The sequence below is a fragment of the Dipodomys merriami genome, unplaced genomic scaffold (assembly GCF_024711535.1).
Source record: "Dipodomys merriami isolate MVZ:Mamm:240054 unplaced genomic scaffold, mDipMer1.0.p SCAF_1519, whole genome shotgun sequence".
Taxonomy (NCBI): domain Eukaryota; kingdom Metazoa; phylum Chordata; class Mammalia; order Rodentia; family Heteromyidae; genus Dipodomys; species Dipodomys merriami.
In genome coordinates, this window is record NW_027202848.1 from 69208 (window position 1) to 78178 (window position 8971).

The 8971-nt window shown below is 43.2% G+C and overlaps 1 long non-coding RNA gene across 1 annotated transcript in view; it reads left to right on the plus strand.

The window, feature by feature from the left end:
* LOC138827226 (uncharacterized) overlaps positions 1-8429 on the plus strand; it is a 30365-nt gene extending 21936 nt beyond the window's left edge. Inside the window, exons 2-3 of the long non-coding RNA XR_011372019.1 lie at positions 1262-1502; positions 8217-8429. This is a non-coding gene — a long non-coding RNA (uncharacterized lncRNA). The remainder of the gene's footprint in view (positions 1-1261; positions 1503-8216) is intronic.
* Positions 8430-8971: the final 542 nt, after the last annotated feature.

The following is an 8971-nucleotide window of genomic DNA, read 5'->3' on the forward strand; positions in this document are numbered from 1 at the left end:
ATATTTTAATAGCTGCTGAAAGTAAACATTTAACAGAACAAATTTTAACAATTAACCATTGAGCAATTAAACAACTTTGGTTTGCTTATTTTTCCAGATAAAATTCAACATAATAAACCTTTAAATTATTTAGGAAAAATAATACATCATGTCACAAAAATGAGTATTAGGCTAGATAAATGAAAAACATTAAATGATTTTCAAAAATTACTAGGAAACATAAATTGGGTTAGACCCTACTTGAAAATTATCACAGGAGAATTACACCCATTGTCTGAAGCCCTAAAAGGTGATTCTAATCCTAACTCTAAGAGACGATTCACTCCAATAATGTTAGAAAAATTTCATTGGTGGAATAAAAGTTACAAGCAAAAGTGGTCCAATTGGACTATAATAATGACTGGGATTTTATAATATTAAAGACATCTTATACCCATACAAGATGTTTATGGCAAGATGCATTCCTGGAATGGCTTCACTTGCCTCACAGTCAGACAAGAATGATAGCTTCTTTTGTATATTTGTGCAGCCAACTCATTGCCAAGGCAAGGAGTAGGTGCCTAGAGTTATTTGAGAAAGAAATGAATAATATAATTATACCTTATTATAAAAAACAATTAAAATATTATTACAGAATGATGAGAATTGGGGATTAGCATTATTAAATTATACAGGACAAAAAAAATTTCATGTTCCTCAACATCCTTTATTAAAATTTGTGGAAGAGATAAAAACCATTTTCCGTTAGTGGTAAGAACACCTTTAGAAGGAGCTCTAACAGTTTTTACTGATGGGTTCTCAAATGGAACTTCGGTGGTATACATTCCAGACCACTTCCCCATTACTAAAAGGGCATCCGACATTTCAGAGCAACAGGCGGAAATTATTGCTGTAATTTTAGCTTTAACCATATTTCCCCAGCAGCCTAACATTTACACAGACTGTAAGCATGTGGTTAACTTATTTCCAGCCATAGAGACAGCTCTTTTATCATGACAATAAAAAATTATAGACTTGTTACATCAGTTACAAAAATTAATTCAACTTAGAAAAGAAAAATTATTTATTGAACACATAAGAGACATACAAATTTACCAGGTCTTCTTTCATTTGGAAATATGATGGCTGACCTATTAACTAGAGAAACCATCATGCTTTATTTGTAATTAATCACAAACCCAGGGGAAAAAAAAAACAACAGAAGATGCAAATGAAGAAAGCAATGCAAAAGCTCAAAATTCTTCACCTTTCTCCTGAACAGGCGAAGACAACAAAAGAAGCCCAACCACCAACCTGGGAACTAATTAAGAAGCTCAGCCATTCTGCGGAGGAGATTGTTGTTTCTACAGGAAAGACTATCACTGTTGAAAATATGTTTCTTGCTATGCTTGCCATTATTGCTGTGCAGGCAGTGTCTGTTTCAGGAGAACAATATTGGACTTATGTTCCTAATCCTCCTCTTCTACATCCCGTGGGATGGGAGGGATAAGGATATAATACAGGTAATGACAAATAATAGTGACCTGCTAGGGGGTTTGGAGGACTATTCTAATTCTCATATGATTTCTCAAACAATTAATTATGAAGGAATGACAGATACCACTCCAATTTGCATAACGCTATCAGGAGAAAATCTCCCCGGGTGTTTGCCTATAAACTATAGAACTTTTTTTTTTTGAATTGTAAAGATGCTATACAGAGGGTTACAGTTACATGAGTGAGGTAATGAGTACACTTCCTATTGAGCATTGTTACCTCCTCCATTGTTTTCCTCCTACCATCCCTTCCCTCCCTACCTTCCCCGAGGTTCTTTTTTTTTTTTTTATTGGGATTAAGTGATTACATAATTTCCCATATTTCACAGTATTATGGAATAATGATGCTCATTTAAAGTCATAGGTTCATTCTAACTTTCCTGGAGCAAATTGTCTATCACAGTCTGTAACATATAACGGTGTTCACATGTTATACACCATACATGTGATCAGCAGCATGGGTTATTTAGTAGTGGTTCGACCAGATGAGTGGGAGTTCTTTGTTTCTTAAGTCCTGTTGGTTTTGTCGTATAACCTAACATTTTGGATTTAGCATACACTTATCAGGGAGACCATGTACCATTTGTCTCATCGTTCTTGGCTTACCTTGCTCAACATGATTCCTTCTAGCTCCATCCATTTCCCTGCAAATGCCATTATTTTGTCATTTCTAATGGCTGCATAATACTCCATTGTGTATAGATACCACAATTTTTGGATCCATTCATCCGTGGTGGGGCATCTGGATTGTTTACATATCCTAGCTATTGTGAATAGTGCTGCAATAAACATGGAGGTGCATGTGTCCGTTGTTCAGGGTAGATGCCTAGAAGTGGTATGACTGGGTCGTAAAGGAGGTCAATCTTTAGCTTTCTAAGGACCCTCCAGACTGCTTTCCAAAGTGGTTGTATAAGTGTACATTCCCACCAGCAATGTAATAGGGTTCCTCTTTCTCCACATCACCTCCAGCATTTGTCGTTGGCTGATTTGTGGATGTGGGACATTCTGACTGGGGTAAGGTGGTATCTCAGGGTTGTCTTTATTTGCATTTCCTTCACCACCAGGGATGATGAACATTTCCTCATGTGTTTCTTTGCCATTTTTATTTCTTCATTTGAGAAGTCCCTCTTTAGTTCCCTTGCCCATTTAGCAATTGGTTTGTTAGGTTTGGGAGGGATTAGTTTCTTGAGTTCCCTGTATATACAGGATATTAACCCCTTGTCTGATATATTGCTGGTAAATATTTTTTGCCAATTAGTTGGTTGTCTTTCTAGCTTAGTTGCGATAGATTTAGCTGTGCAGAAGCTTTTTATTTTAAGGTAGTCCCATTTGTCGAGTCTCTCTCCAACTTGTTGTGACCCTGGGACTCTGTTCAAGAAGTTCCTTCCTGTGCCTATTAGTTCATGCTTTTCTCCTACTCTGTCCTGCAGTAGTTTCAGAGATTCAGGTTTAATGTTAAGGTCTTTAATCCATTTTGAGTTGATGTTGGTGCATGGTGATAGGCTGGGGTCCACTTTTAGTTTTCTGCATGTGGCCACCCAGTTTTCCCAGCACCAGTGGTTGAAGAGGCTGTGTTTCTTCCATTGTATGTCTTTGGCTCCTTTGTCGAATATCAGCTGGCTGTAGGCCTATGGATTTATTTCTGGATCTTCTATTCTGTTCCATTGGTCTTCGGGTCTGTTTTTGTGCCAGTACCATGCTGTCTTTGTTATTATAGCTCTGTAGTAGAGTTTGAAGTTCGGCATGGATAGCCCTCCCATATTGTCTTTATCCCCTAGAATTGTTTTGGCTAGTCTAGGTCTTTTGTTGTTCCATATGAATTTTTGGACTGTTTTCTGTATTTCAGTGATGTATGTCATTGGGATTTTAATAGGAATTGCATTGAATTTGTATATTAGTTTTGGAAGTATTACCATCTTTACTATATTAAGTCAGCCTATCCAAGAGCATGGGAGGTCTTTAAATTTCCTAGTGTCTTCTGAAATTTCTTTCTTTAACTTTTTATAGTTTTCATTAAATAGTTCTTTTACACCTTTGGTTAGGTTAATTCCTAAATATTTTATTTTTTGGGAGGTTATTGTGAATGGGGATGCTCCCTTTATTTCCCTCTCTTCTTGTACATTGTCAGTATACAGGAAGGCCACTGATTTTTGTGGGTTTATTTTGTATCCTGCTATTTTGCCGAAGTGATTAATGATTTCTAAGAGTTTGTGGAGGGAGTTTTTTGGATCGTGACGGTATAGTATGTCGTCTACAAAAAGTGGTAGTTTAACTTCTTCTTTCCCTATGCAGATCCCTTTAATGTCTATTTCTTGCCTTATTAACCTGGCTAAGGGTTCCAGGACTATATTGAAGAGGAGTGGAGAGAGTGGGCATCCTTGCCCTGTTCCTGATTTTAGGAGAATTGGTTGTAGCTTTTCCTCATTAAGTATAATATTGGCTATTGGTCTGTCATAAATGGCTTTTATTGTTTTTAGAAATGTTCCTTCTATTCCTATTTTCTCCAGAGCTTTTAGCATGAATGAATGTTGAATTTTATCAAAGGCCTTTTCTGCATCTGTGGCGATAATCATGTGATTCTTCACCTTGGCTCTGTCGATGTGCTGGATTACATTTATTGACTTATGTATGTTAAACCATCCATGAGTCTCTGGGATGAAGCCTACCTGTTCATAGTGTATAATTTTTTTATCTTGTTCAATAGGTGTTGCATTCCCTTGCTCTGGAATTCCTCACCTTCTTCCACTCCAATTATACGAAGGTTAAATTTCTTGGCATTATCTGCTTGGTCTTGAATTTTCCTTTGGTTTAATTTGAGTGATTTTTCCATATCTGTCACTTTTTGGTCCAGTTGGTGTATTCTGTCTTCTGTATCTGACACTCTACCTTCCATTTCATTCGCCTCACCTCAGCTCATCACTCCCCACCAACCCTAGCACTTGCTCAGGGGATCGAATCTCCCCTCAGCTCCACTACTAGAGGAGACACTCCTCCAAGCCTTTCCACTCCACATATCAAGAACGTGCACAGTGACTGAGTGAGAGAGAGAGAGAGAGAGAAAGAAAGAGAGAGAGCCTGAGAGACTGAGATACTGAGAGATACTCAGACTCAAGGACTCAGAACATAGCATCCTTTGAGAAGACTCAGCACACAGCATACTTCAAAAAACAGCACAAAGTACCCTGAGTAATAGACTCAGCACAATGTGCCCTTTGAAGGACTTAGCATATAGTAGCCTTTGGGATGATTCAGCACACAGCACCCTTTGAATGAGGGAGTCCATAGCACGCAGTGTATAGGACTCAGTGCATGGCACGCTTTGAAAAACTCAGCACGTAGCACTCTTTCCCAGGACTCAGCAAATAGCACCCTGTGTTAAGACTCCATACACACCACACTTTGAAGGGCTGAGTATGTAGCACCCTGTGTAAAACACTCAGTGTACAGCACCCTTTTAAAAATTCAGCACATAGCATAGTTTTGAAGGACTCTGCACATAACACCTTGTGGAAGAACTCAGCACACAGCACCATTTGAAAATCAGTACAGAGCAAACAGTCTACAGGACTCGGCAGACAGCACTCTCCTCATTCTTCTCTTCTCAAGGATGCAGCATATTGCACCCATTGGGATAACTCAGCACACAGCCTTCTTTATTGGAGGCTTGTTTTTCCTTTGAAAACAATTTATTCTTTGTGATAAGCGTAACATAGCCCTCTTCCCTGGCCACCAATAGGCCACTAGATGCCCCTTGAATTTGGGCCACCTCCCAGAAGCCTTTGCCCTACCCAAACCGCAGTTTACCATTACCATGACCCAGCAGATGTAGGCCTGAGAGAAGGCCACTTGGCCACCTACATATGTTGGCTGCTGAGGCCTTGAAGAGTCATGTCACATAGTCATCATCTGCATCACTCTACAGAAGAAAGGGAGGGAGTGCTCCTCACCTGAGCCCATGAGCTGTGGGTGTCTCTAGATGTGGGGCAGCCGCGGCAGGATGTGCTTTGTGGGGGAGTCCTCTATGGGGTTGGGAACCTCGATCTCTCCTCTTGCAGTTTCCACACTGTGTTGAAGTGGTAATTCTTCAAAACTTTTCTGCTCCCCCCTCATTTCGCCCGCCCTGGAGCATGGAGGCATCCAAAGCGGCGGCAGCGACAGGAGGCTCAGCCTGTGCTGGCATCTGGAGCCCGTTGTCCATGTCTTCCCCTGTGAGGAGTGACAGCGGGTCCTGCAGCTCTCTCCTCTTCTCCATCTTCTCCTAGGACAGTTGGTACACACGCTCAGGTTTCTTCTGACACAGCTCAGCCAGAATGAACATCTGCTCTTTACATGCCACGAGGGACTCCTCAACAGTGCAATGTGTGCCGAGCTGGCTGTATCTATGTTGAGGATCACCCGCTGGACTATGGAAGTCCATCTCATCAGGCAGGTCGTGGACAAAGTATATTTTCTTCTCGGACACCCAGGTGTCCCTCTTCCCATCCCCACACAGGCTGTGGTGCCAGCTCATGGGATGGAGGGCCTGTGGCTCAAGCTTTCTCTGGCACTTGAGCTGCCAGGTGAACCGGTTGCCCACAGCAGGCCTGCCACTCCCACTACAGGAGTTTCCCCCTGTGGATTTCAGCCACTAAGAGTGCTCACAAATCCACATCCCTATCAATTTGGGGAATGTCTCCATCCTCTGCAATGTTCATGTGTATGGGGGGAGTCGACTCCTCAACTTTTGCTTCTCCAGGGTTTTTGACTTCCCTTTCCCCAGGGAAAGCCAGGAAGCTCAGCTGGGCCTGCCGCCCCTCTTCCTGTGGTCTGATTGCTTTCAAGCACTTGAGAGTGTCCTGCCACTTTGGTGGCACCACCTAGTCTCCCCAGTTGGTCGGGCCGTGCACTTGCTTCAGCTGCTACAGGTGTTGGGTCTGCCTCTCTAGGTGCTGCTGCAGGGCCTCCTTCTTGGAGCTCAGCCGCTAATTGGAGATGCTGTGCTGTTCACAGGTGGCTCTGAGCTCCTGCAGCTGGGCCAGAGACTGTTCCTGCTGGTCCTGAGATGCTTGGCTTTCTTTCTATCTCAGCCACTTCTTTCCATTCCTCTATCTTCTCCTCTGTGTGGACCAGCTGTTCCCGCAGGTGTTTCTTCACCTGCTGCTCTGTGTCCAGGATGCTCCCAAGCTCCTCCTTCTCACCGCTCACCCTGTGGAGAGCATCCCTCAGCAGGGCCAGCTGCTCCTCCAGCTGTCCGTCACACATATGTGCGCATCATAGGGTTTCAGGGATCTCCTGCCAATCCTTGGCCTTCTCCTCCAGTCTCCACCATTGCTACTGCTGCTCCGGGTTCTGGAGACGGAGCCTCTGGTTTTCCTGGACCTGGATGTGAAGTTATTCCTCCCGGTTTTTCAACTCCATGTGCGTGCAGTAGGCATGGGCCTGCAACTGTCACTCGACCTGAGATGGGCCATGGTTCCTCCAGCCTGTTCTCTAGGCCAAACACCTGCCTCGCCCCTCTCCCTTTTGCTCCTTCTCCTCTGTCAGTTCGTTCATCCACTGGGTCAGCAGCCGGGCCTCCTCCTTCCACGTGGACCTCTCAATGCTCAGGTCTTCTGTGAAGATGTCTCTCTCTAGATTCACTGTGCTCACCAGTCAGCTCAAGTTGTCCAGAAGTCTCTTCAGTACCTCATGCCCACCAGTGCTTGTTGGAACTTGCAGATTCCTTTCTTCCTGTTGTCCAGAGCACTTCCAGCTCCTCCTATAATTTTGAGTTTACTTGCTCCAGGTAATCAAAGATTCTGGCCTTTTCCTTGAGCAGAAGGTTCACATCATGCAGCTGTTCAGAGAATATTTCAGTCTCATTCTGTGATCATTGACCACAGAAGCCGACATCTTCAGCTCTCCCATGCACTGCCATTTTTTCTGCCACAGCTAGGATTCCAACTCAGATCTGGGTAACACTATAGCACTGTGGGTGAAGGGGAAGATCACCATCCTTGAAGACTACAAGGTCAGGTCTGCTCCCAGGGCCTGAATTGAAGCCCCCGCATTGGTAAAATTCATATACCCACCTATTTCAAACATATGATCTTTATTTAAATACATGTCTGGAATGCATCATGTGTTCACTGTAGTTATTCTTTTTATTGTGTATCTTAGTCAGGGATGCATTTTGTATTTTATTGATTATGATGAGAGATATAACTGTGCTGGCAGGGATGAGAACTAATTCCCATGTCTGTAACATTGCTTAAGCCTTCTGCATCCTAGCTGAGACCCAGAATTTTCACAGGGCAGGAAAACAAGTGGATGTATTGGATTCTCACATCTGCATTCCGCTTTTGGCACTGTTGTGGTTGGAACTTAGAGCTTAGCAAACACAACAGGAGAAAGGGTCAAGGTGAGGATACCATGCTGAGAGCTAAAAAGTAACTAAGCTGTTCCCAGGACCTGAGATTGAGCCCCAGGAGTGGCAGAGGGAGAGCACAATACTCATCCCTTCATAAGCTGAAGGTAGTCTGCATATTTGCATACATTAGGAGAGATGGCGACCTGTGATGGAATCCAATATACCCCATGACTACCGATTCTTGGATCTTCCCCGATGCCTCCATTTCATGACTGTGATGATTATGGTCAAGCTTCATCAACTCTTCATTGAAAATAATCTATACACAATGAGTCTTGCTTATCATTTCCTAGGTGCATCCTGCAAAAAGTACTCATTCACAGATGAGATTGATCAAATTCCACGACCCTTCCAAGTGCTGGAAAAGAGTATCTCAGGATCTCCTGCCATTCCCTCAATGGAGGGGGACTGACTTGGATTCGACCTTGAGGTCTCCGATACCCCGATGCCCTTGGGCTTCCGCGAGAGCCAGCAGACCTTCAGCCACTCCAGGTCACCTTCACTCTGCAGGCCGCTGAGTTCGGACCCAGCATGATCACCATGCAAAGGAAAATGAACATAAAAGTGCCAGGTGGAACTTCCTGCAACTTTTCTTTTCCCTTCGCTGCTATTTTTTTTGTTCCTGCAAGCCCTGGGGTCCTAGGATCCGATGATGGGTTGTAGGTCCAGAGGTTGCAGCCTAAGATGTTCGGAACTGATCAGAGTTGCCACAAATTGAGCTCAACCTCTGACTCTGTTAAAAAAAATTATGAAGGAAGCACCCTAGTCCGAATACTCCCCATTTTACTGCCAGAGCTGGGATTAAAACTCAGGTCTGGGTAACTCTGTTGCACTGTGGAAGAAGGGGAACATCACCTTCCTTGAAGACTACATGTTCAGGCCTGATCCCAGTGCCTGAATTAAAGCCCAACACTGACAAAAATCATATGCCTACCTATTTTACACATAGGATCTCTATTTACATACATGTGTGGAATGCATCATGCTTTCAGTTTAGTTATTTATTTTGTTGTGTGTCTAAGTCAGAGATGAATTTGGTATTTTATTG